Here is a 23,687-nt window from a genome sequence, read left to right as displayed (position 1 = left end):
CTTCTGTAAAATTCAACCGTGGAGAATGCGGGCATCGATCCCGCTACCTCTCACATGCTAAGCGAGCGCTCTACCATTTGAGCTAATTCCCCAGCTCGGGCGGGCCCCGCCGCCGGAACGCCTTGTGGCTCACGTCATCACGGGTCTCCTCCGGGCCCGCGGATCCGCCCGCCCGCCGGCCTCGCCGCCCCATTGGTCCTCTCGCTGCTCCCAGCTCCGCGGCCAGGATTGGTTTGGCTCCACCGAGTTTTAAACAGCGTTGGCTATCGGATTGGTGGCCCGAAACATCCGTCAAGCGGAGGCCCTGCTGTTGCTACGGCGTTAGGGGGACCCAGCCAGGTTTCTCCGGGTTTCTGATTTGTTTCTCCAGACTCCGGGGTCCTAGAGGTTCCGGATCCGTCAAGTCCATGGGAAAAGAATGCTCCCTCACATTTGACTGACGGGGCCCAGGGGCCAATCGGAGTGGGCGCAACCGGGCCGCGGGGCGACCCAATAGGATGCAGGGGGCGGGAGAGGAAGGCCAATGAGCGCGGGTCTGGGGGCGGAGACTGGGCAGCGATTGGCTGCGAGGCGGCCGAGGGAGGGCGGGGGGAACTCAAGGCCTGCTTGATACGTCCGCCATTTTGGGCGCTTCGCTGATGGTGTCGGTGAGCGCGTTTCCCGCCTGAGCGCAACTAGCGGCGGGTCGCGGGCACCTCCAGGTAATGGGGGTGGGGGGGCGGCGGAGCGGGCTGCGGCGCGGGGTGCGTGGGGCGCGCGGCGCGCGGGCGGCGGCGGCGGCGGCGAGCCCCGTCCGCCCGGCCTCGGCGGCGCGGGGAGGGAGCGTCCCGGCCCCCTCCCCTCCCCCCCGGAATTCGCCGCTCGGCGGCCGTGGAGGTGCGGCGCCCGGGCTCCCCGGCCCGTCCCCGCCCGCGTCTGTCAGCCGCCTGCCCGCCCGCCGCGGGGCGCGGGGGGCCTCGCCGGGCCGGGCGCCGGGGCGGGCCGCGGGCCGGCAGCGAACTTTGCGCCCGGGTTGACGTCCGCGGCCTTGCGCGGCGGCGGCGGCGGCGGCGGGCGGGGCGCGCCCCTCACCCGGCCGGGCCCGGCCCCTCTGCGGCCCCGCCGCCTGCCCGCCCGCCCGCCCGCCCGCCCGGGACAACTTCTCTGGGCGCGGGCCCGGGAGCGTGTCAAGTTGAGGCGGCCGCTCGCAGCAGACTGGCGCAGGCCATTGTTGGACTCGGTGCTGCGTGGAACAAGTTCTGTGGGGCTCTGCTCTTCCGCCGCAGAGCCCTCGGCACACGCGGAGCCCAGCCCCGAGCGTTTCCGCAGCCTTCCGAGCGGCGCTTTTAACTCCGGTGTTGGGACTCGAATGTAGACCTGGTCACGGACGCCTCCCTGGCGAATATGAGCGAGGGGGGTGGTCCTCCGCGCGGCTGGAAGTACCTCCTCTTAAAGAAGCCCATCCGTGGCGAACTCGCAGGGCTTCCTCCGCGCGCGGCGTGCTCTCCTCGCAGCCTGCGCTGTGGGTTGTAGGTGCACGAGATGAGCCCATGGCTGTTCCCCTATGTCCCGACGGCTCAGCCTCAGCTTCCTATCGTTGCCTAACGTTTTCTCTCTGGGTCGGCTGGAGCTTTGTTTATGTTTTGCTTTTATGGGAGGGGCACTTGGTGGTGGTTTCCTTTCGTCCCCACGGCCCTTGTTAACGTGGATGTTGTTCCACTTTGTGACCACGTGAACTTTACTTTGATTTATGTCCTCAAGGTCATGTGGCAGGTAGGCAGCAGCAAGTGGGGAAAGGAACACTGGATTTCCAGCCACGGGAATAAACGTCTCCTAAGAGGTGCTGGTGTTTCCGCTTTCTTTACTGCGAAGTTAGGCTTTCCCGGACTCAGGTCTTGGCTTCACCACTTTCTAGCCCAGTGACCTTGGACAAGTGCCTCCACCTCTCTGCTTTCCCTGCAATGTGACAATAATAGTAATAGTGTCAGCCTCGTAAGTGTGTTGGGAGTAAATGGGCTACAAACGGGGCCTGGCCTGTAGGATCAGCTTAGTGCAATTAGTGGCTATTACTACTTGAACTTTGATTTTTCAATGTTTAGTATTTGGAAGCTAGGTGAGTGTTTGTGACTTGGTGACTATCTTCAGAAAGCTCTGTGTATTTGTTTATTTAAAGATTTTATTTATTTATTTATTTATTTATTTATTTATTTATTTATTTATTTATTTATTTATTTATGAAAGACAGAGAGAGAGAGAGAGAGAGAGAGAGAGAGAGAGGCAGAGATACAGGCAGAGGGAGAAGCAGGGGCTCCATGCAGGGAGCCTGATGTGGGATGTGATCTTGGGACTCCAGGATCACGCCCCAGGCCGAAGGCAGGTGCCAAACCACTGAGCCACCCAGGTGTCCCAGCTCTGTGTATTAGTTCTGCTGAGAAAGTGAACTGGAAGTTATTTTAATTTTTTTCAGAAGAGGGGTGGTTGAAGATTCATTAAATAACAGATGTTTCTGGGAGCAATAAATGAGTGGTGGTGCCTTACGATGTTTCCTCTAAGAGGTGGTTAAATAAAGAAAAGCCCATCAAAAGCTTGGGTTAGATTCTGTCCTTGGGATACTAGGTCTTGAGTGTGATTGGTCCCCATATCAACTCCAAGATTTCTCAGGGTACCTCTGGGTTATTGAGGTTTGAAAGGTTGTTGTGCATTGACATATACTTCAGTGAAACCAGTTTGGGAGATAACTGTTGTCCTGCATGGATGCTTTGGAAGCTGTTTTGCCTTTCAGTGTGTCTGATTATGGAGTTCTGCAGTATCTAACAAAATGCCATTCACTCAAGTTACACCTAATACTCAGTCTTCAAATTCCTGCCCTATGCTCTTTTTCCTGGTACTCAAAACCATGCTTGCCGGTCCTTTGGTATTATTGCTTGGGATCTGGCTTGCTTTATTTGCACTGGGGAAATGTTTTTAGGCAGTTGTAAGTAGAAGTGAGCATCTTGCTGGTATAACTTAAGAACAGGAAGAAGATTGTTTTGGATTAGAAAACTATAATTTTTATGTGAAGTGTAGCAAGACAATGCAAAAACTTACAAGTTTGAATTAAGTACTTGAGAATATGAAAATCAGACCATAGCTGGACAGAAAACGAATGGTAATTAGATTAAGATTTGTGGGACACCTGGGTGGCTCAGTGGTTGACAGTCTACCTTTGACTCAGGTTGTGATCCCAGACTCCTGGGATCGAGTCCCACATCAGGCTCCCCACAGGAAGCCTGCTTCTCTGTTCATGTCTCTGCCTCTCTGTGTCTCTCGTGAATAAATAAAATCTTAAAAAAAAAAAAAAAGATTTGACATGGTGAGATTTGCTTCTTTAAGATAGTTTTTGCATCAATTTGGTATAAAAGTAATGTGCTCATAGCAGACAAAAGTCCCCGCCCCCCAGTTTGTATTGGAATTGCAGTTAGTTGCAAGAATCTCTTCCTTAAAACAGTATTTGTCAGGATCAGTATTTAGTTTGTTACTGTCGTGAACTTGTGTCTTGCAGTTTTATATTTTGGATATTTGAGAGGCAGCATGAGAGTATATTGGTCTAAAATTTTACAATGTTTTAATACTCCTAAGAAGAATAAATGCTAGTAACAATGAAGTTCTAATCATCTGCTCACCTAAAACTCAGCGTTTAGTTTATTTGATAAAAAGCACAAGAAGTTTTGGTTTGGTCTTCATAAGTCAAGATCTGAGTCCCCATGTGGGCAGAGTAGTTTGTTAGTTACTTAGGTCAGGTGGACTGAAGAAATAGGTCTGGGCTCTTAGCTTTAAGCAGCTTTCTTTCTTTCTTTTCTTCTTCTTTTTTTTAAGATTTATTTATTTATTATAGAGGGGGGTGGTGCAGAGACACAGGGACACAGGAGGAGGGAGAAGCAGGCTCCATGCCGGGAGCCCAATGTGGGACTCGAGCCCGGGACTCCAGGATCGTGCCCTGGGCCAAAGGCAGGCGCTAAACCGCTGAGCCACCCAGGGATCCCCTAAGCAGCTTTCTTATTTCTTCTTTATTTTTTTTTAAATTTTTATTTATTTATGATAGTCACACACACACACAGAGAGAGAGAGGCAGAGACACAGGCAGAGGGAGAAGCAGGCTCCATGCACTGGGAGCCTGACGTGGGATTCAATCCCGGGTCTCCAGGATCGCGCCCTGGGCCAAAGGTAGGCGCTAAACCGCTGCGCCACCCAGGGATCCCCCTTATTTCTTCTTTAAAGAATGTCAGGTAATTGGCTTTTTAAATTTACTGTAGATAGATGTTAACTAACTCGGGGGTGATTTGCCCCCAAAGAAACATTTGGCAATGTCTGGAGACATTTTTGCCTGTCATACCTGTGGGGATGGGCAATGTGCAACTTGGGTAGAGATCAGGGATGCTGCTGGACATCGTATAATGCACAGGATAGCACCGAAACATAAAATTATCCAGCCCCAAATATTAATAGTGCAGAAACTGAGGAGCCCTGTTCTAGATAGAGGGTAGGCTGGCTTGCATTAGAATCATTTGGGACATTTTTAAGACCATGGATGATGGGCTCCACTTCTGGAAATTTTTGGTGGTATTGAGAATATATTTTTCGGAAGCTCCCCAGGTAATAACTGAAGTATAGCTAGGTTTTGGAACTGCTCTGCAAGACCACAGATATTAGTGACTACTTGTGGGTCAGGGAATCCTTCAGGTGATCTGTGAGCTCGGTCTCTTGTGGTCCCTAGATCCTGTCTTGGAGATTACTTCGTAGTAGGGAGAGACAGTATACATGTTGTTTTCAGGTGCCTAAAGACTGACCTTTGAAAGAAATTTTAAATGAATTGATTGCTTGATATAATTTAGAAACTTTTTTGCCTTTATCTCATGAAAATACATTACCATATTGTGCTGAAACTTAGCACTCTTGGGTGTTTAGGGTTGTTTGCTCTTATGTGTAATAACTTTATACCGTGATTTTTGAGTTTTATATCCTGTGCTTTCATCCAGTCAGTCAGCTAGCTGTCAGTTCTGTTTTTAGATGCCAGCTTCATCATTATCTTTTTTTTCTTTTGTAATGAAGACCTATTTCCAGAGAGTTAGCCCAGGATCCATTTGCCAGTTTTGTCTTTTGAAGGCAAGAGAGGCATACTTCATGCTTCACGTTTAACACAGACCCTTGCTTGCTAGTAAAAGGGGCTCCTCTGGGCCCTGGACTCTGGCCCAAATGGGTGAGTATTTTTTCCTTCTGGAGGGGGCGAAGACGGAGAGGGATGAGGTGCAGTAGTAGAAAGGCAGATGTCCTTTTCTCACACATACTTACAATTTAGATCGTCCGGTTTATTGAATGGAAGAATATTAGTTTAAGAACTATTAAAACTATACAAATTTTCAGCAACTGGAATGTTAGTATCTGAATATATAAAAGGGAGACAATCGTGGAGGCCTTTCTAATCTTTCATCCTGAAATTCAGCTTATGGCTGTTGTTGAGAATGACAAGCTACCCCTCCCCTACCAACTTCTTCTAATCCAGATCATTTATTTGATCAGCAAATATAGTAATTGAATCCTTACTTTGCCAGGAACTGTATTAGGGATTCACTCATGAACAGGCACTTAAGGACTTGCAGTTTAGAGGGAAAGGTAGCAATTAGGAAAGGGATGCAGTTTTGGCTGGGAGGCCATGTAACAAAGCTTGTTAGAATTGTACTTGGTGTAAGTGGACTCCTCAGGGAGGCTCTACTGGCCTGGGAGGTTTGCTCCTTTGCAGGTTGAGTTTGCCTGAAGTCTCTTGCCAAATAATAAAGTAGTTACACCTTTGTTTCTTATATTTACTAAGTGGTTACTTTGACTTGCCTCCTTGGTTTGGTGTAAATTAGAAAGCAATCCCATTGTTCCTGTGCTGGTGAAGCTGTTTTATAATGACAAATAGGATTGGGCTATATTGTTTTTTGCTCCACAGATGTTGGTTGTAAGTCAGTCATACCGGAAACACTGACAGGTTCCATACCGATTGGAGGTTTGCTGTAGATTCATGCCATGTTTCTTAAGCATCCTTGAGGTTGATTGTGCCACCAGTGGGAATGGGTTTTTTTTCCTGCTGCAGTTGGACGTAGGTTGACTGGAGATTTGTTTTTGTGGTCTTTTGACCTTGGCTTAGATTTAGTTGCCACAGAAACCCCTTTTCTTCCGCTCTCCCTTCCCATTTATTTTTATTTACTTGGAGAGAGGAGATAGTTACTAGTCGAATCAATACTCAGTTTATTTCAGGGTTTGAATGATGATGCACTGGCATCAGGTAGATCAGCTAGCGAAGAAGCAGGTCAAAGGAAAGGGAACCAGGGCACCTGGGTGGCTCAGTTGGCTAAGCGTCTGCCTTTGGCTCAGGTCATGATCCCAGGGTCATGGGATCAAGCCCCACTGCTCAGTGAAGAGTCTGCTTCTCCCTCTCCATTTAATCCTCTGCTCTGCAAGACCACAGATATTAGTGGTCTCCATCTCTCCATCTCCCCCCCCCCCCCGTGTTTGCTCTATCACGCTCTCTTTTTTAAAAAAGGAGGGGAAAGGGAATTTTGGCAGTAGTTGAAAGGCTTCTCACCTTATTGGGGATATTTTCATGTCACAGACTTGGCAAAGATCTGAGTTTACTCTGGGCGGAGGTGTTTTACCACTTGTTGCTTACAGCTGGCTAGCATTGACTTGTTTTATAAGTATTAGAGAGGACAACACAGTGAACTGTGAGTTTATACAAACAAAGTTTGATAGGTCCTGAACATCTTTTTACTGATATAAAGAAGCTCTGCTTTTGTACTTTTTGGTGACTTTGGAGAAAAATAGGGTTTTATTTGTTCCAAAATTTCTTGCAATGGGAATATATATATATATATATATATATATATATATATATTATTTTTTTTTTTTTTTTTTTTTTTTTTTTGCAATGGGAATATATATTGACTTGGAATGGTCTGTGTAACCCAGAGGTTGACTGCCATGAAATCTGGTGACCTACAGGAAAGATGAATTAAAGATTGTTACTTTGGAACATTAGAAGAACAAAAAGGCTGCAGGAATAGGAGTCTGACTGGGTCTTGAATTAGACTTGGAGAAGGCTATTTGGATTGCTGGTTGGAGCCTTGAGTTCCTTTACCTGGATATAAATATGAACAACAGTGCTAGTGTCAGAGATATGCTTTCACAAGAGGAAAAAGGAAAGCTTATGTGAACAGCCAAGGACCCTGAGACCCCAGTCAGGGCAAGTAAGGCAGGGGTGTGACCACCCACTGAGGCGTGTTCTGTGGTGGCCTGTAGTCCATAGACATTGGCTGGACCTTGGTAAGATCTGGGCTTTTGGTCCGTGGATGGGGGCAGTGGCAGGAGGAATATTGAAAAGTACTGACTTGATTGGCTATTTGGGGCTTCCTTTCTTGAGAGTCATGATTTTGGAGCTGGAACAGACATTAGAGGTCATTGATTCCTAGAGAAAAATGCAGGCCATGCTGGAGAAGGGACCTGTAGGCAGCTGACAAATTTCAGTTCCTGGGTGATTCCTTAGGGTTTTGGTGGCCCCCCCCTAGAGTGCAATTTCTAGTGTGATTTGCTTCAAGAGTGACATCACAACTGGATCTCACTAGAGTTGAGAATAAATGCTTAACTTCTGAGTTGTTTCCTTTTGGTGGTAGTACTTGTCAGTTTTCTGTCGTAGCAGATGAGGGGATAGCGTCTCCAGTTTTCTTTTCTTGACCTGGAGACACACAGGGTTTCTATTGCCTCTGGACATTGTGCACGAATCATCTGACTCTGTTGCCTGCAAGCAAGACCCTGCCCCTTCTGATTAAAAAATGCTCTTTCTACTATGGACCTCTCATCCTTGATTTATTACACCCTTACATGGATTCAATGACTCTGTATTTGGTACCTATGATAGGTGCATAGTATTTTAAACTAAAGGAGTTTTCACAGATTAATACTGTTCTCCTTCCCCAGTTCAGAATATATTGTGAAGGTCAAGAGTACATAAGGATCTAAAATAACGGGCTTTGACTTCTGATTCCCACAGTCTTCCAGCTTTGTAATCCTAATATTAGATGACATCTTTGTTCATTTAGTTTCCTTATCTGTGACATGAATATTAAATGTAAACTGATTATGGGCACCTGGGTGGCTCAGTTGGTGAAGCGTCCGTCTACTTTTGGCTCAGGTCATGATCCCAGGGTCCTGGCATGGAGCCCCATGTGGGGCTCCTTGCTTGTTTGGGAGCCTGCTTCTCCTCCATCTGCTTTTCCTCTTGGTCATGCGCATGCGTTCTCTCTTTCTCTCTCCCTCTCTCTGTCAAATAAATAAAATCTTTAAAAATAAATTAATTAAACTAATTAGCACAATGTCTAGCACAGTAGTAGTTTTATTGATATTATTACTGTTATCAGTCTTCTTCCTAATAACAATAGAAATAAGTACAGAAATGACTAATATAAGGTGCAGTGAATCTCCTAAAGAAGTGAAATGGAATATTGAGGGATCTTAGAGAACTTTGAGGTCTGACTAGTGGCTCTGGGGAGGTCCTGTGTGATGATGATACAGGTTAAGAGAGGTTACGAAATTAGTGTTTTTATATGTGTGTGTGTTTAGAGAGAGAGGGAGAGAGAGGAGTTGTGTGTGTGTGTGTGTGTGTGTATATATATAGAGAGAGAGAGAGAGAGACAGAGAGAGGAGGTAGTATTTATATTATATATTAGAGGTTATGGAATTAGTGTTTTTTCTTTCTAAATTTGGATAATGTTATATATGCTTTACTTAGGTAAATGTGGTATTTTCTTACTTTGATGAGAGTAGAGATCATAAATTTGAAGTTTTGCATTTTGCTTTCTAAAACAGTCTTTAATCCTGTTTCTGGCACTTATGACATTATAAAGGTAACTCTTTGCTTTAGAGTCTCCTATGTTACATAGAGCCATATTTTTCAGTGTACTGTGCTCTTGAAGAAAATTATATATGCTTTGAGGGATCAATGCATTTTAACAGATAATTGGATCTTTTTTATTTTGCACTTAATTTCTTTACAGATTCCATGTTATAACCAGATAATACTTTTTTTTTTTTTTTTAAGACTTTGAGAGAGAGAGAAAGCATGAGCTGGGTGGCGGGTGAGTGGCAGAGGAAAAGGAAGCAGCTGAGCAGTGAGCCTGCCCAGGGCTCAATCTCAGGACCCTGATATCATGACTGTGCCACCTATGTGTCCCTGGACAACACTTTTCTGTAGAGGGGCAGTTAGTAAATATGTTAGGCTTTGCAGGCTGTGTGATCTCTTAACTACTCAGCTCTGTCATTGTGATATGAAAGCAGCCACGGACAAAATCTAAACAAGTGAAGGTGGCTATTGGGGCGCCCAGGTGGCCCAGTGGGTTAAGCGTCCAACTCTTGCTTTCAGCTCAGGTCATGATCTCAGGGTTGTGAGATCAGTCTCTGTGCTGTGTGGAGCCTACTTAAGATTCTCTCCCTCTGTCCCCTCTTCCCCCATCTCTCTCTCTTCCCCTCCAGCCCCCCCCCAAAAAAAAACCACCCTAAACAACAACAAAAAAAATGATGACTGTCTTCCTGTAAAACTTTATTTACAAAAACAAAGTGGAATATATAAATACCAAATAACCAAGTTGTACATTTCAAATGAATATGATATTGTTTCTTAATTAAAGGTCAATGGAAAAATAATAAAACTATTTTGAAAACCAGGACCTCATAAACAAAACAGATGGTGGGCTGGATTTGGCCTGTCCTGCTCTAATCTACTTTTTTATTTTAATTTTTAATGTGATCATATATTCAGAGAGTATATAGTGGCATGTGTAGGTACTACATGTTAAAACCAGCAACTATGTACCGACTAACTAGCTTAAGAAATGGAATGTTGCTACTACCTTTGGCTGTATGTCTTACCCTGACCACCTCTTCCTCTTCCATCTCCAGAAGGCAAGCACTACACTGCATGCAGCATTTTCTTGCTTTATGCTATTGCCATATGTGAAAGTATTCTTATATAATGTACCTTAATTTTTTCTAAGTCTTTAACTAGGATAGAATCATTTTATTTTGTGCCCCCCCCAGTATTGTTTTTGAAATTCCTTTATTCAAATGTTTGAGGTTTGAGTATGTCTTAGGCACTAAGGTATATGTTTTAATGCTGGATATGTTAGCATGAGTAAAGCAAACAAAAGTCTCTGCCCTCATGGAGCTTACATTTCATTGGGGGAAAGAGTTAACATGTAAGTCAAAGATAGAGCAGTATTGATGTAGCAGGGAGAAAAGTGAAGCAGGGAGGTGGGTGGATGGAGACTTTGTGAGGTTTGAAAGGTGGTCAGGGTGGACTTCCTGAGAAGGGGGCCTCTGAACAGAAGGAGATGTGGGAAGGAGCCCTGTGGGTGGGGGTGGGGTAGAGGTGCGGGAGGACCCTTACAGGTAGGGTCCTGCTGGAGATGCTAAGAAGGGTTGTGCCTGCTATGTTAAAGGGACACTGGGGATGCCCACTGGCTGGAGGGAGAGCCCAAGGGAGAGTGGTAGTAGATTAACATCAGAGGGGGTAGGGGTGGTCCTTGGGGCCGTCACACAGACCATTGTTAGGATTTTATCTTTTTCTCTGAGTGAGATGGGAAGTCATTGTAGTGTTTTGAGCACAAGTGTGATACCAGACCTGAAGCTGTCAGGGTAGCTGCTGCCCCTGTGCTGCCTCAGGATCCAGCTGAGCAATGATTGCAACTCGGGCTGAGGGGGCACAGGGTGGCCATGAGAAGTGGTTGGGTTCTGGATGCATCTTGAAGGTAGACTGACAGGATTTGTGGACAGATTGAATGTAGGTGTAAGAGTGGAGTGAAGGATGGTACTAGGGGCTTTGCTTGCAGTGGGAGTTGTGTGTGAAGAAAGGGAAGACCATGGGAGGTATGGGTTGTGGATGTCCCATCAAGATTTGGGTTAAGCTTGGACATGTGAAGTTTGTGGAGCTTTTAGAGAACCAGCCAGACACATGGAGGATTAAGATGTCTGGAGTTGAGGGGAGAGGTCTGGGCTGAAGCTAGAAATGTTTGAGGCTTCAGTGTTTGGATGACACTTGAGCACCCCAAGGTGGAATGGAGGCCAAATCAGCAGAGACAACAGGGATGGGCCGTCTCTGAGGTGTAGGAGGATCAGGCTAGTGTGTTGTCTGGGATGCCAAGGAGGGAGGGAGAACCTGTGCCCACTGCCACTGCTGTCAGGTCAAGTGAACAGAGGGCCGGGGCTTGTTGGGTGGCTCTGGCAGTGCTGAAGCCGCCTGCAGCTTTGAGAGCAGTTCCCACGTGCTGGTGTCTGAGAAGCCTGGGAGGGAGGCTTACAGAGGATGGAGAGAAGAGGACAGCAGGTAAAGAAAGTTCTTTCATGGGCATGTGCCATGACACCGAAGGGAGAGATTTGGGACCCTGAGCAGGTTTTGTTGAGATGGCAGAAATGACAGAATTTTGGTATCTGTGGCGGGAGATGATTCTTTATGGAGTCAGCAACCCAGTGAGGCAGGAGGCAGACACTGGCTGGAGCTGTGCTCTTGGGAAGGTGGCAGGAAATGGGCAGAGTGCCCAGGTAGAGAGCCTGTGGGGTCCTCCTTGCTGAGAGTTGGGGTAGTGGGAGCATGTGGACATGCTTCTCTTTCTTTTTTCTCTTGATGAAATAGAAGTTATCAGCAGTCAGTGAAGATTAGGTGACTGGAGGCTGGTAGGGACAAACAGGAGAGGGACAGGCCAACCCCAGGGAAGTGATCCTGAGTTTAAAGTGAGAACAGACAGCACTTGAGTTTGTTTTACTGGAAGCAGAGTAGGCAGTGCTGCAGTGGTGTTGGGGTTGTGGGTTTCCTGGGTTATAAGTGGCTGAGCAAGAGGTTAACGGAGTGATTGTAATGGGGTAGGGAGCATGGAATTGCAGCTGGGAAGGGAGGGAAGGGAGGATGTGTGGACAGGGAGGTTTGGCCATATTGGTGCATGGAGCTATACTTCATTCTTTTTCAGTTCTATGTTCTGTTTCAGACTGGGTAGATCTCAATCTTTGTCCAGTCATTGGAAGATAAAATTGTTTCCAGTAAAGAAACAGTGCTGCTTTGAACAAATGCAGAAACAATTTCCCAGGGTATATACCTTGGAGAAAATTGCAGGGTAGTGGGACCTATACATTTTTAACTTTCGTCAATGGTGCAAATTGTATTCCAGGGTGGTTGTACCCGTTTACCCTCCTACCAGCATTGTTATTCTGCATCCTTGCCAACACTGATATTGTAAGATTTTTTTTATATTTGCCAATTTTTAAAAAATAAGCTTTATTGAGATATAATTCACATCTACATTTCATCCATTTAAAATATAGAGTCCAGGAGCACTTGGGTGGCTCAGTTGTTTAAGCGTCTGACTCTTGGTTTTGCCTCAGGTCATGATCTTACAATTGTGGGATTGAGCCCCATATCCTGCTCCATGCTCAGTGCAGTCTGCTTCAGATTCTTTCTCCCTCCCCCAATACCCTCCTCCATGCTTGCTCTTCTCTCTTCAAAAATCTTAAAAAACAAAAAGTAAAGTGTAGAGTTTAATGCATTTTAGTATATTCACAGAATTGTGTAATTTTGTAATATAGAATTGTGTAATTAGACCACAGTCTAATTTGAGAACATTTTCATCACCCTGAAAAGAAACCTTGTCCTCTTTAGCAGTCCTTCCCTATTTCTACCTAACTTCAAGGCAACCACCTATACTTTGTACTGATTTGCCAATTCTGGACATTGGATATGACAAATCATACACTGTATGATACACTGTCTCTCACGTCTGGCTGCTTTCACTTAGTGTCAGGTTTCACAGTTCATCCGTGTTGCAGCAGGTGTCAGTATCAGTACTTCATGCATTTTTATTGTCCTATACATTGTCATATGGATATGCCCAGTGTTCTTATCCATTTATCAGTTGATGGACATTTGGATTGTTTCTACTTTTTGGCTGTTATGAGTAATACTGTTATGAGCATTTGTGTGCAAGTCTTTGGGTGGACATACGTTTTTATTTTTCTTGGTGTATGCTTAGGAGTGGAATTCTTGGGTTTCATGGTAACTCTGTTTAACATTTTGAGGAACTGTCAAACTTTTCCCAGCACTGTATCAGGGTTCCAATTTCTCCATATCCTTTACCAACATTTATTATTTTCCATTAAAATTAATAGCCATCCTAGTGGGTGTGAAGTGTGGTATATCATTGTGGCTTTGATTTGCTTTTTCTTCGTGACTATTGCTGTTGGACATCTCTTCCTGTGCTCATTGGAAGTTTCTAGAGAAAATTCTCTTCAAATCCTTTGCCCATTTTTTTTTAAAGATTTTATTTAATTATTCATGAAAGACAGAGAGAGACAAAGACATAGGCAGAGAGAGAAGCAGGCTCCACACAGGGAGCCTGATGTGGGACTTGATCCAGGGACTCCAGGATCATGCCCTGGGCCGAAGGCAGATGCTCAACCTCTGAGCCACCCAGGTGTCCCTCTTTGCCCATTTTTATTAGTATATTTTTGCATAGTTACAATGTTCTTTTCTCTAACTACTAATGAAGTATGCTTTTGGCAGTTTCATTTCTACCTCTCTAAAGTGCCTGCTTATGTCTTTTTTTTTTTTTTTTGCCTATGGAGTTTTTTTTTTTTAAGTAAACTGTACGCTCAATGTTGGGCTCGAACTCATGACTTCTAGATCAAGAGTTGCATGTTCCACAGACTGAGCCAGCCAGGCATCCTTGTAGGAATTCTTGCGTATTCTGATTAATAGTCTTGTGTTAATTATCTGTGTGAAGAATACTTTTCCCAATTTATGACTTGTTTATTTACTGTGTTTATGGGGCTTTTTAAAAAGTATTTTTTGAAAGCATGGAATAAAAGGGCAAAAGAGGATTTCCATGTCTTCTGACCTGATCTTATTGGTGTACTGGCCTGTTACAAGAGGAAACAGACTTTTGGTTTATAGGTAATTGTCTTTTAAAAACTTTTATGGGGATTCCTAGGGGGTGGCTCAGCGGTTGAGCGTCTGCCTTCCAGCTCAGGGCATGATGTTGGAGTCCCCAGATCAAGTCCCACGTTGGGCTCCCTGCATGAAGCCTGCCTCTCCCTCTGCCTGTGTCTCTGCCTCTCTCCCGGTGTCTCTCATGAATAAACAAAGTCTTTTAAAAAAATAAATAAAAAACAAAAAAATAGGTTTTATGGTTTTTCTCCCTGAAAGTTTTACACATTTTTTGTTAGATTTATTCTTTGGGTACTTTATAATTTTTGTTGCTATTGGTAATGATTTTTTAAGTTAAATTTTCTATTTGCCAAATGGCAGTGCAGGTACCTTTATATGCAGCTCTTCTATGCTGTACCTTCTCTAACTTAATAATTTGCCTGTGGACTCTAGGGGTTTTTATGTAGATAATCATCTCATCTTTGAATAATGGCAGTTCATTTCTTTCTAGTACTTTTACTTTTTATATCTTATTCTAGTCTTTTTGCACTGCTTGAGGACAGCCATTGCAGTGGAGACTATAACTGGTAATGGCAGACATCATTGTCTTATTCTGAATTTTAAAGGAAATGCTTTTATATTTCATCCTTAAATGTATGGTACTTTTTTCCCCATTAACAGGTCGAAGAAGATTGCTTCAGTATTAAAGAGAAATAAAAAAAAAAATCACAAGTAGGTATTAAACTCAACTGAATGCATTTTCTCCATCTATTGAGATGATGATAATATGATTTTCAACTTTAATCTGGTAATGTGGAAAAAATTAAGGCAATTTTGAAATTAAGATAATATTGAAATGAACTTGGAATTAATCCATCTTGATCATGACATATTTTAAAGAAATACTGTATTATTAAAATTTTTTTCTGGTATTTTTTTAATGTTTTGACTCACTAAATAACTTAGGATTTATGAATCTGTGTTAATTGGTAAGATTGGTCTATAATTTTCCTTTTTTTATATCAACCTTGATAAGTTTTATAATCAGGGTTATTCTAGTCTAATAAAATAAGCTATGGCATTTCCTCTATAATAATACATTCTCTTAGAGAATATGTAAAATTGGCATTACCTGTTCCTTCAATGTTTGATAAAATTTGCCTGTAAAACTATCAGAGCCTGCCTGATATTTTCTGTCTGACATTTTAAAATTACTGATTTGGTTGCTTTAACATTTACAGGATCATTAGGGTCTTTCTTTTTCTTTTTTTTTTTTTTTAAAGATTGTATTTATTTACTCATGAGAGAGACAGAGAGAGAGGGGCAGAGACACAGGCAGAGGGAGAAGCATGCTCCTTGCAGGGAGCCTGACGTGGGACTCGATTCCAGGTTTCCAAGATCAGGCCCTGGGCTGAAGGCGGCACTAAACCGCTGAGCCACGTGGGCTGCCTGGTCTTTATTTTTCTTGAGTCACATTTGGTAATTTACATTTTTTCTAAAATTTATTTTGTCTTCATTTTCAAATATATTGGCAGAAAATTTTAATTTCTTTTGAATCTGCCTAATTTGGAATTAGTCACTAATTTTTAACCTATTAAATGGAATGCTTAGGTCTATAATATTCTGCTTTTTCATCTACTTACTTAGGTGTACATATATTCTAAGTAAGGTAATTTTCATTTAAATGCTACTTTGACTATATCTCAAGTTTCACTATGTAGAATTTTTATCTTTCAGTTCTGAATATATTAAGATTTTCATTATGATTCTTTCTTTGATTAAAGAGTTTGGAAAGTATATTGAAAAATTCTGGTGTAGTTTTATCTTTTCTTAATATTTGTTATTGACTGCTAACATATATTGTGTTAATGAAGTGTGATCCAGTGTGATTTTGATTTTTTTGGAATATTGTTGAGGCTGTTTTATTCTTTAAAATTATTTATTTATTTATTTATTTATTTATTTATTTATTTATTTATTTATAAAATATTTTATTTATTTATTTATGAGAGACACTCACAGAGAGAGAGAGAGAGAGGGGCAGAGACACAGGCAGAGGGAGAAGCAGTCTCTATGCAGGGAGCCCGACGTGGGACTCCATCCCGGGTCTCCAGGACCAGGCCCTGGGCTGAAGGCGGCGCTAAACCACTGAGCCACCAGGGCTGCCCTGTTGAGGCTGTTTTAATGATGTCTGGTTTGTGGTAAATTTTTATCAGTCTTCCAGTGTATCTGTGTCTAAAAAGCCAGTGTGTTTCTGATTTTAAGGTGAGGTTTTTCTGTGTATATTAAGTGAAATGCATTGATTGATTCGCATTCAGACTAGTATCTAGTTTGTCTGCTGTTACGTCACTTGCAGAGGAGTATTGTTGAAATCCTTTGTTATAATGGGAGCCCTGTCACATCTCTGAGGTGCTCTTAGGTTTTGCTTTGTGCCCATAGGTTTAGAATCATCTTGTGGTGAATCTGTCTCGCTAGGAATACTTTTCCATTAAAGTATATTTTGTCAGATATTGGTGTAGCTATACCAAGTGACTTTTGGTTAATGTTTGTCTTAATAGGTATTTTTCTGCCCTTTCACGAACAAACTTTTTGTTACCTTAACATTTTACATGTGTCTTGTTAAAAAAGACTGTATTTATTTATTTTAGAGAGAAAGCTAGGGAGAAAGAGTGCACCCACTAGTGCATGACCAGAGGGAGAGGGAAAAGCAGATTTCCTGCTGAGCAGGTAGTCTGATGCAGGCTCCATCCCAGAGTCCTGGGATCTTGATCTGAGCTGAAGGCAGAGGTTTAACCGACTGAGCCACCCAGGCACCCTTACTCTTTGTTGTTACCTCTGAATACCCAAGTACCAGATATATGTGTGGCATAAGTATCAATCAGTATTAAAAAGACCTGAGAAATTACAAGTGATAGAGGATATTAAATTTGTTAAGAACTGGCAAATATGAGTTTTTTTCTCCATTAATGTGGAGCGGTTTTGTGTCAGTAAGGGATTTCTTAGGGATTTTCTACTTCTTCACATTTGTTAAGTCATTTTTATGTCTAGAGATGGGAAAGATTTCAAAGATACTACCTTTTTAAAATGGGATCATTTCATTGCTAGAAAACATTTATGTGGTCCTCACATGTGACTGGCCTAGTGCAGAACACCAAAAACAATCTGGAAAAGGGATGTGGATCAAAATAGATTATGAGCCAAGTGAAAAGAGAGAGAGAGAGAGTGCATTTCAGCATTTAGAGCACATGACCTATTCTGAGGGAGCGGAAGGACTGTTCTGTGCTTATTTTTTTATATGAAATCTTTTCTTACGTTGACTAATAAATGAAAGAGGGACAGTCAAAAACAAAAGAAGCATCGAGAGACTGGAGGGTATGTAGGCTGGGCTAGGGTTGGAACTCACTTTGTGGCCCTGTGGTTCACAGGCCCTGCAGATTGTGGTCCTGCTTCTGCCACAGCCTTCCTAGGAGAGGGTTGGGTTTGATGCCAACACTGCTGATGTTGGGAGTGAAGATTTAATAGCTACTTCTTTCCCTATCCCAGTGGTTTTTCAATGAGGACAAAGTGTTTGAAATGCATAGACAATGTAACTATTGTTTCCATCAAACTTCAAAAAATAAAGCTCCATAATCTTCTGGGGCATTGAGGAAAGAAAGAAAGAATTATAGGGGGAATGGGGTGGAGAGAGAACTGGCTTAGCAGAATTATTGTGAAGATTAAAAATAAATATTACTGGGCATGTTTGTATGTATCTCCAGAAAAATATAGAGGAAGTCCATTCCTGCCATTTACCGTATTGTCAGGCCTGTTCAGTTTTGTTTTGCTTTTTTAAGATTTTATTTATTAGAACATGCGCCCACAGCAGGAACAGTGAGTGGCATAGGGAGAGGGAGAAGCAGGCTCCCCGCTGAGCAGGGAGCCCCATGTGGGGCTTGATCCCAGGACCCTGAGATTATGACCTGAGCCTAAGGGAGACACTTAAGAGTCAGTTACTACTGAATTGCCTCCTAATTAATGTAAACTGCCACCAGCCTGGTGACGTTATCTGTTATTTGGGGTTACTCTTTGTGTCTTGTGTTTCTGAATAACCATGTGCCAGATACATGTTTTGCATAAGCGTCAATCAGTATTCAGAAGACCTGAGAAATTACAAGTCTGCATGCCTACATACCTTACCCTGGTAGATGTAAATTGTGTCTCTTCCAAGTTTGTTTGCCCTGTGCCTGTTATTATAGCTATACTTGTGTTTGATTCATTGTACACATTATTTTTAACTTTTTCCCTCAAGATAAGTGTGGGATGTTCATCTTTCATATCAAGAAGGAGCCTCTGGGAGGGAGGTGGGCAGTATGGCCAGAATGGTTTAGAGGAAGGGTGGATTAAGTTCATGAGAACTAGATTGGAACCTTGGCTTGACCAGACTAGCTGTCTGATTTTGGGCAAATTATTTCACCTTTCTGAGCATGTTTCTCACATAAAACAGTGATGTTAACTTTGAGTAATTTGAATTTATGGGTGTTTATTTTTTATTTTTTGCAAGCATTCTAGTATAGAAGTGACAAACTGACTTTCTCAGTGGTTAATAGCTTATTTGATGAACTTTTACTAGCTTTGGTTTTGAAATCTTGACTAGAAGTGTAGGATATTGTGGATTTTTCTTTTTAAGTTTATTGCCATTTTTCTGTTTGGGATGAAAACTCTTAGTTTTTTTTTGTTTTTTGTTTTTTTTTTACTCAAATATGCGATTATATTTGTTTTGAAAAAAGTAGTCCTAGATAATACCAAACTCTCTTCTGATCACCTCCTGATCCTTTTCTACATTCTGCTATTACTTTTGTGTCTGACTTCTTGATTTTTTTCTGTGTATTTGCGTACTTATATATGTGCTTATGGAAACTGTACTGTGTTGGGAACATACACATTTTTACCACTCATCATTTCTCAGTCCTGGCAGTACAGAGAGCTCTTTGCCTCATTCACTTCGATTGCTGCATGGTCAAAGGGTCTCCTGCAGCCGTTTCCCATATCGGTGGGCTTTAGAGTTTTGTTTTGTTTTGTTTTTAATAGCCAGTAATTCAGCTTGTTTAGTTTGGCATAACAAAGTACATTGTTTTTAGAAGCTTTTAGAAACACAGTGTTTGCTGCAGAAATAGGAAAATGCCAAATTACAACCTGGATTCTTTTGTTCTTTGGTTTTGCATGTAAAGTACAACTATTAAGCAGCGGAAAAACCTTTTTTTTCTTTCAGAAAATTATTCATTTATCTCCCTTTCATTCAAATGATGTATGACATATGACATTTTTAAGCTCTATTAAAAATGAACAATTATTTAGCAGTCTTTTTTAAGTTGTAAAATACACATAAGATTTATTTTTTAAACACTTAAAAAATTAATAAACTTTATTTCATAGAGTTGTTTTAGGTTCACAGCAAAATTGAGGCCAAAGTGAAAAAGCTACCATATATTCCCTGCCTACAGTTAATCCTCACCATGGACATCAGCACCAGAACGGTACGTCCATTACAGTCCATGAACCTATACTGACACATCATTATCCTTCCAAATTCACAGTGTACTTTAGGGTTCACTCTTGGTGTATATTCTGTGGGTTTTGACAAATGTATAATGACATATATTCACTTTTATAGGATCCTACAGAATAGTTTCACTGCCTTTGAAATTCTCTATGTTGCCTATTCATTCCTCCCTTCTACCTTAACTCGCAACAACAGCTAATCTTTTTATGGTCTTTATGGTTTTTTCTTTTCTAGAATGTCATATAGTTGGAATCACAGTTTTGGATTTTGGCCATTCTGATAGGTATGAGTGGTATCTTTTTTTTTTTTAGATTTATTTGTGTGAGAGACGGGTGTGTGCCTGTGTGTGCGCCGCGCATACACACACACACACACACACATACACGAGAAGAGGGAGGGGCAGAGGCAGGAGGAGAGGGAGAGAGAATCTCAGCACACTCCCCACTGAGTGTGGAGCCTGACACCCTGAAATCATGAACTGAGCTGAAACCAAGAGTTGGATGCTAAACCAGCTGAGTCATCCTGGTGTTCCTCTCCTTTTTTTGGTAACATTGTTTTAAATTGCAGTTCCCTAATATTGAGCATCCATTCATATGCTTATTTGCCATATGCGTGTGTGTGTGTGTGTGTGTGTGTGTGTGTAATTTTTTTTTTTAAGTAGCCCATATGGGGCCTGAGATCAAGAGTTGGACACTTAATTCACTGAGCCACCCAGGCGTCTTTATATATCTTCTTAAGTGAGGTGTCTGCTCAGGATTTTAGTGCTGTATCTAGAAAGTCATTGCCATAGTTCAAGGTTTCTTAGTTTGGACTGGTATAACAATACCATAGACTGAGTGGCTTATCAACAACAGAAATTTATTTTGCACAGTTCTGGAGTCTAGAAATTTGAAACCAGGGTGCAAGCATAATTGGGTTCTAGTGAAGACTCTTTATAGAGTTGCAGACAGGCATTTTCTCATCATATCTTTATATGGTCAAAAGAGGGCAAGGGAGCTCTCTGGGGTCCCTTTTATAATGGCACTAATCCTATTTATGAGAGCTCCACCTAATTATCTTTGCAAGGCCTCACTTCTAATACTGTCACCTTGTGGGTTAGGATTTTTTTTCTTTTTTTTTTTTTTTTTTTTTAACGATTTTATTTGAGAGAAAGAATGAGAGAGATCACAGAGGGAGAGGGAGAAGCACACTAACTGTTGAACAGGGAGCCTGATGCAGGGCCCTGTCCTAGGACCCAGAGATCATGACCCGAGTTGCAGACAGATACCCAACCGACTGAGCCAGCCAGGTGTCCCTGTGGGTTAGAATTTCTGCATATGAATTTTGAGGGGTCAAAAATACTGAGTTTATTGGGCAAGGTCATCTAGGTTTTAGCTTATGTTATCTTCTGGGAGGTTTATGGTTTTGCATTTTACATTTAGGTCTATGATCTGTTTGGGGTTAATTTTTGTGAAGGGTACAAGGTCTGTGTCTAGGTAAATTCTTTTTTTGCATGTGATGTCCCAGCACCATTTGTTGAAATGACTGTCTTTACTCTGTTGTCAAAGATCATTTATGTGCATCTGTTTCTGGGCTTTTTTGTCTTGTTCATTGCTCTGTCTGTTCTCTGCTTAGTACCACACTGTCTTGATTATTGCAGCTTTGTAGTAAGTCTTAAAGTTGAGTAGTGCTAGTCTTCCAACTTTGTTCTTTTCAATATGGAGTTTGTTGTTTTGAGTTGTTTTGACTCTCGAATACACTGTGAAACCAGTTTGTCATTAACCACTAAATAACTTGCTGGGATTTTGATTGTATTTGATTGGAATTGTTCCTGATCTCAGTGGAAAAGGTTTGAGTTTCTCACCTTAAGTATGATGTTTGGTGTTTGGTGTAGGTTTTTCATGGATGTTCTTTATAAGATTGAGGAACTCCCCACTATTCCTCGTATGCTGGAAGTTTTTAGTCAAAAATGAGTGTTGGATTTTGTCAAATGCTTTTTCTGCATTTATTAATATGATCATTTGATTTTTTTTTCTTTAGCCTGTTGACATGAATTCTTTTAATGGTTTTTGAATGTTAAACCAGTCAGTCTTGCATACCTGGCATAAATCCTGCTTGGTTTATAATTCCTTATATATGTTGTTGGATTTGATTTGCATATCTGTTGTTGAGGATTTTTACATCTGTTTATGAGAGATACTGAACTGTAGTTTTCTTGTAAGGTCTTTGCCTGGTTTGGGTACTAGAATAATGCTGGTCTTGTAGAATGAGTTAGGAAGTACTCCTGCTTTTGTTTTCTGGAGGGCATTGTAGAGAATTGTTATCATTTCTTCCAGTAAATGTTTGGTAGAATTCATGAGTAAACCCATCCGGGCATAGTATGTTCTGTTTTGGCAGGTTATTAATCATTGATACCTCTTTTTTAATAGATAGAGACCTAGTCAGATTGTCTATTTCCTCTTGTGTGAGTTGTGAGAGATGTTGTCTTTCAAGGAATTGGTCCATTTCATCTTGGTTATCAAATTAGTGGCTGTAGAGTTCATCCTTTGGTTATCCTTTTTTTTTTTTTTTTTAAGATTTTATTTTTAAGCAGCCTCTACACCCAACATGGGGCTTGAACTCACAAACCCGAGATCAAGAGTTGCACACTCCTCCAACTGAGCCAGCCATGTGCCGTTATCTTTTTATTGTTCGTGGAACACTGGAGTGATACCCCTTTCATTTCTGATACTAGCAATTTGATTCCCCCCCCTCCTTTTTAAAAGATTTTATTTATTTGAGGAGAGAGAGAGAGAGAGAGAGAGAAAGCTTGAGTGGAAGGAGAGGCACAGGCAGGGGCAGAGGGAGAGGGAGAAACAGATTCCTCACTGAGCAGGGAGCCTGATGCTGGGCGCCATTCTAGGACCCTCGTATCCTGACCTGAGCCAAAGGCAGACACTGAACCGACTGAGCCCCCCAGGCACCCCTGGGTCTTTTTTCTTTAGCTTAGAGAAAGGCTTATACATTTTATTGATTTTTTTTTTCCCCCCTTAAAGAACCAGCTTTTGGTTTTCTTGATTTTCTCTACTGATTTTCTTGTTTTCAGTTTCATTGAGTTTGCTAATTTTCATTATTTCAGTTTTCTGCTTACTTTGGAATTAATTTGCTCTTTATCTAGATTTGTAAGGTGGGAGCTTAGGTCATTGATTTTTAAAATCATTCTTAATATGTGTTTTCAGTGCTATAAATTTTCCTCTAAGCACTGCTTTTGCTGCATCCCTCAAATTTTGGGACGTTGTATATCTTATTTTCATTTTGTTCAAAATTTTTTTTTAATTCTCTGGAGATTTTTTTCTTCAATTCATGTGTTCTTTATAGGTGTGCCATTTAATTTTCAAGTACTTTGGAATTTCCCAGCTCTCTGTTACTGATTTCTAGTTTAATGGCATTGTGGTCCAAGAGCAGACACTGTATGATTCCTCTTCATTTAAATTTGTTGAGATATGTTTTATGTGTGGTCTGTCTTCGTGAGTGTCCCATGTGAGTTTAAGAAAAATGTGTAATTGCTGCTGTAGTCTGAACATATCAACTATATGTAGTCGATTGATGGCATTGTGTTGAGTTCAGTTACATCTTTGCTGATTTTCTGCCTGCTGGATTTGGCCATTTCTGACCCAAATGGTGTTAAAGTCCCCTTGCTACAGTGGTGGATTCATCCGTTTCTTCTTGCAGTTCTGTTTTTGGTTCTACTCTGTTGTTAGGTGTGTAACATTAAGGATTGTTATGTCTTCTTAGAATATTGACCCCTTTTTCATTTTGTAATGCCCCTTTTTATTCCCGATAACTTTCCTTCTCTCAAGTTTGCTGTCTTTAATTAAAATAGCTGCCCCCACTTGTTTTAATTAGCATTAGTGTGCTATATCTCCCTCCAGTTTCATTTGTATGTGTCTTTAAATTTAAAGTGGTAGACAACGTATGATAATGTGTCTGTATAGTTTTTTTTGGCTTTTGTTTTGTTTCTTTGTATTTTGCTTTTATCCTGCTTGGTGTGCTTTGAGATTCCTGAATCTGTGGTTTGGTGTCTGATGTTATTTTGGGGGAATATTCAGTCATCACTCCTTCAAATATTGCTTCTGTTCCTTTTATCTCTTCCTTCCGGTTTCCCTATGACATGTAAGTTACAACTTTTGCTATTGTCCCACACTTCTTGGATATTCTGTTCTATTTTTTTCC

General features: G+C 41.9%; 1 protein-coding gene across 13 annotated transcripts in view; it reads left to right on the top strand.

Annotated features, from left to right (window-relative positions):
• The first annotated feature begins 600 nt into the window (after nucleotides 1-600).
• The window catches only part of PPP6R3 (protein phosphatase 6 regulatory subunit 3), a 150,619-nt gene continuing 127,532 nt past the window's right edge, over nucleotides 601-23,687 (top strand). For 12 of the 13 annotated variants that reach the window (XM_055314472.1, XM_055314465.1, XM_055314454.1 and 9 more), the window contains exon 1: nucleotides 601-701. The gene's annotated coding sequence lies outside the window, so the exon portion shown is untranslated. Of the gene's footprint in view, nucleotides 702-14,670; nucleotides 14,690-23,687 lie in introns of those variants that run through there. The other variant, XM_055314405.1, reaches the window with a different exon arrangement.

This window comes from Nyctereutes procyonoides, unplaced genomic scaffold (assembly GCF_905146905.1).
Source record: "Nyctereutes procyonoides isolate TBG_1078 unplaced genomic scaffold, NYPRO_anot_genome, whole genome shotgun sequence".
Lineage (NCBI taxonomy): Eukaryota > Metazoa > Chordata > Mammalia > Carnivora > Canidae > Nyctereutes > Nyctereutes procyonoides.
The sequence above is the reverse complement of the archived record's forward strand: the minus strand, read 5'-3'. Positions and strand labels throughout refer to the sequence as shown.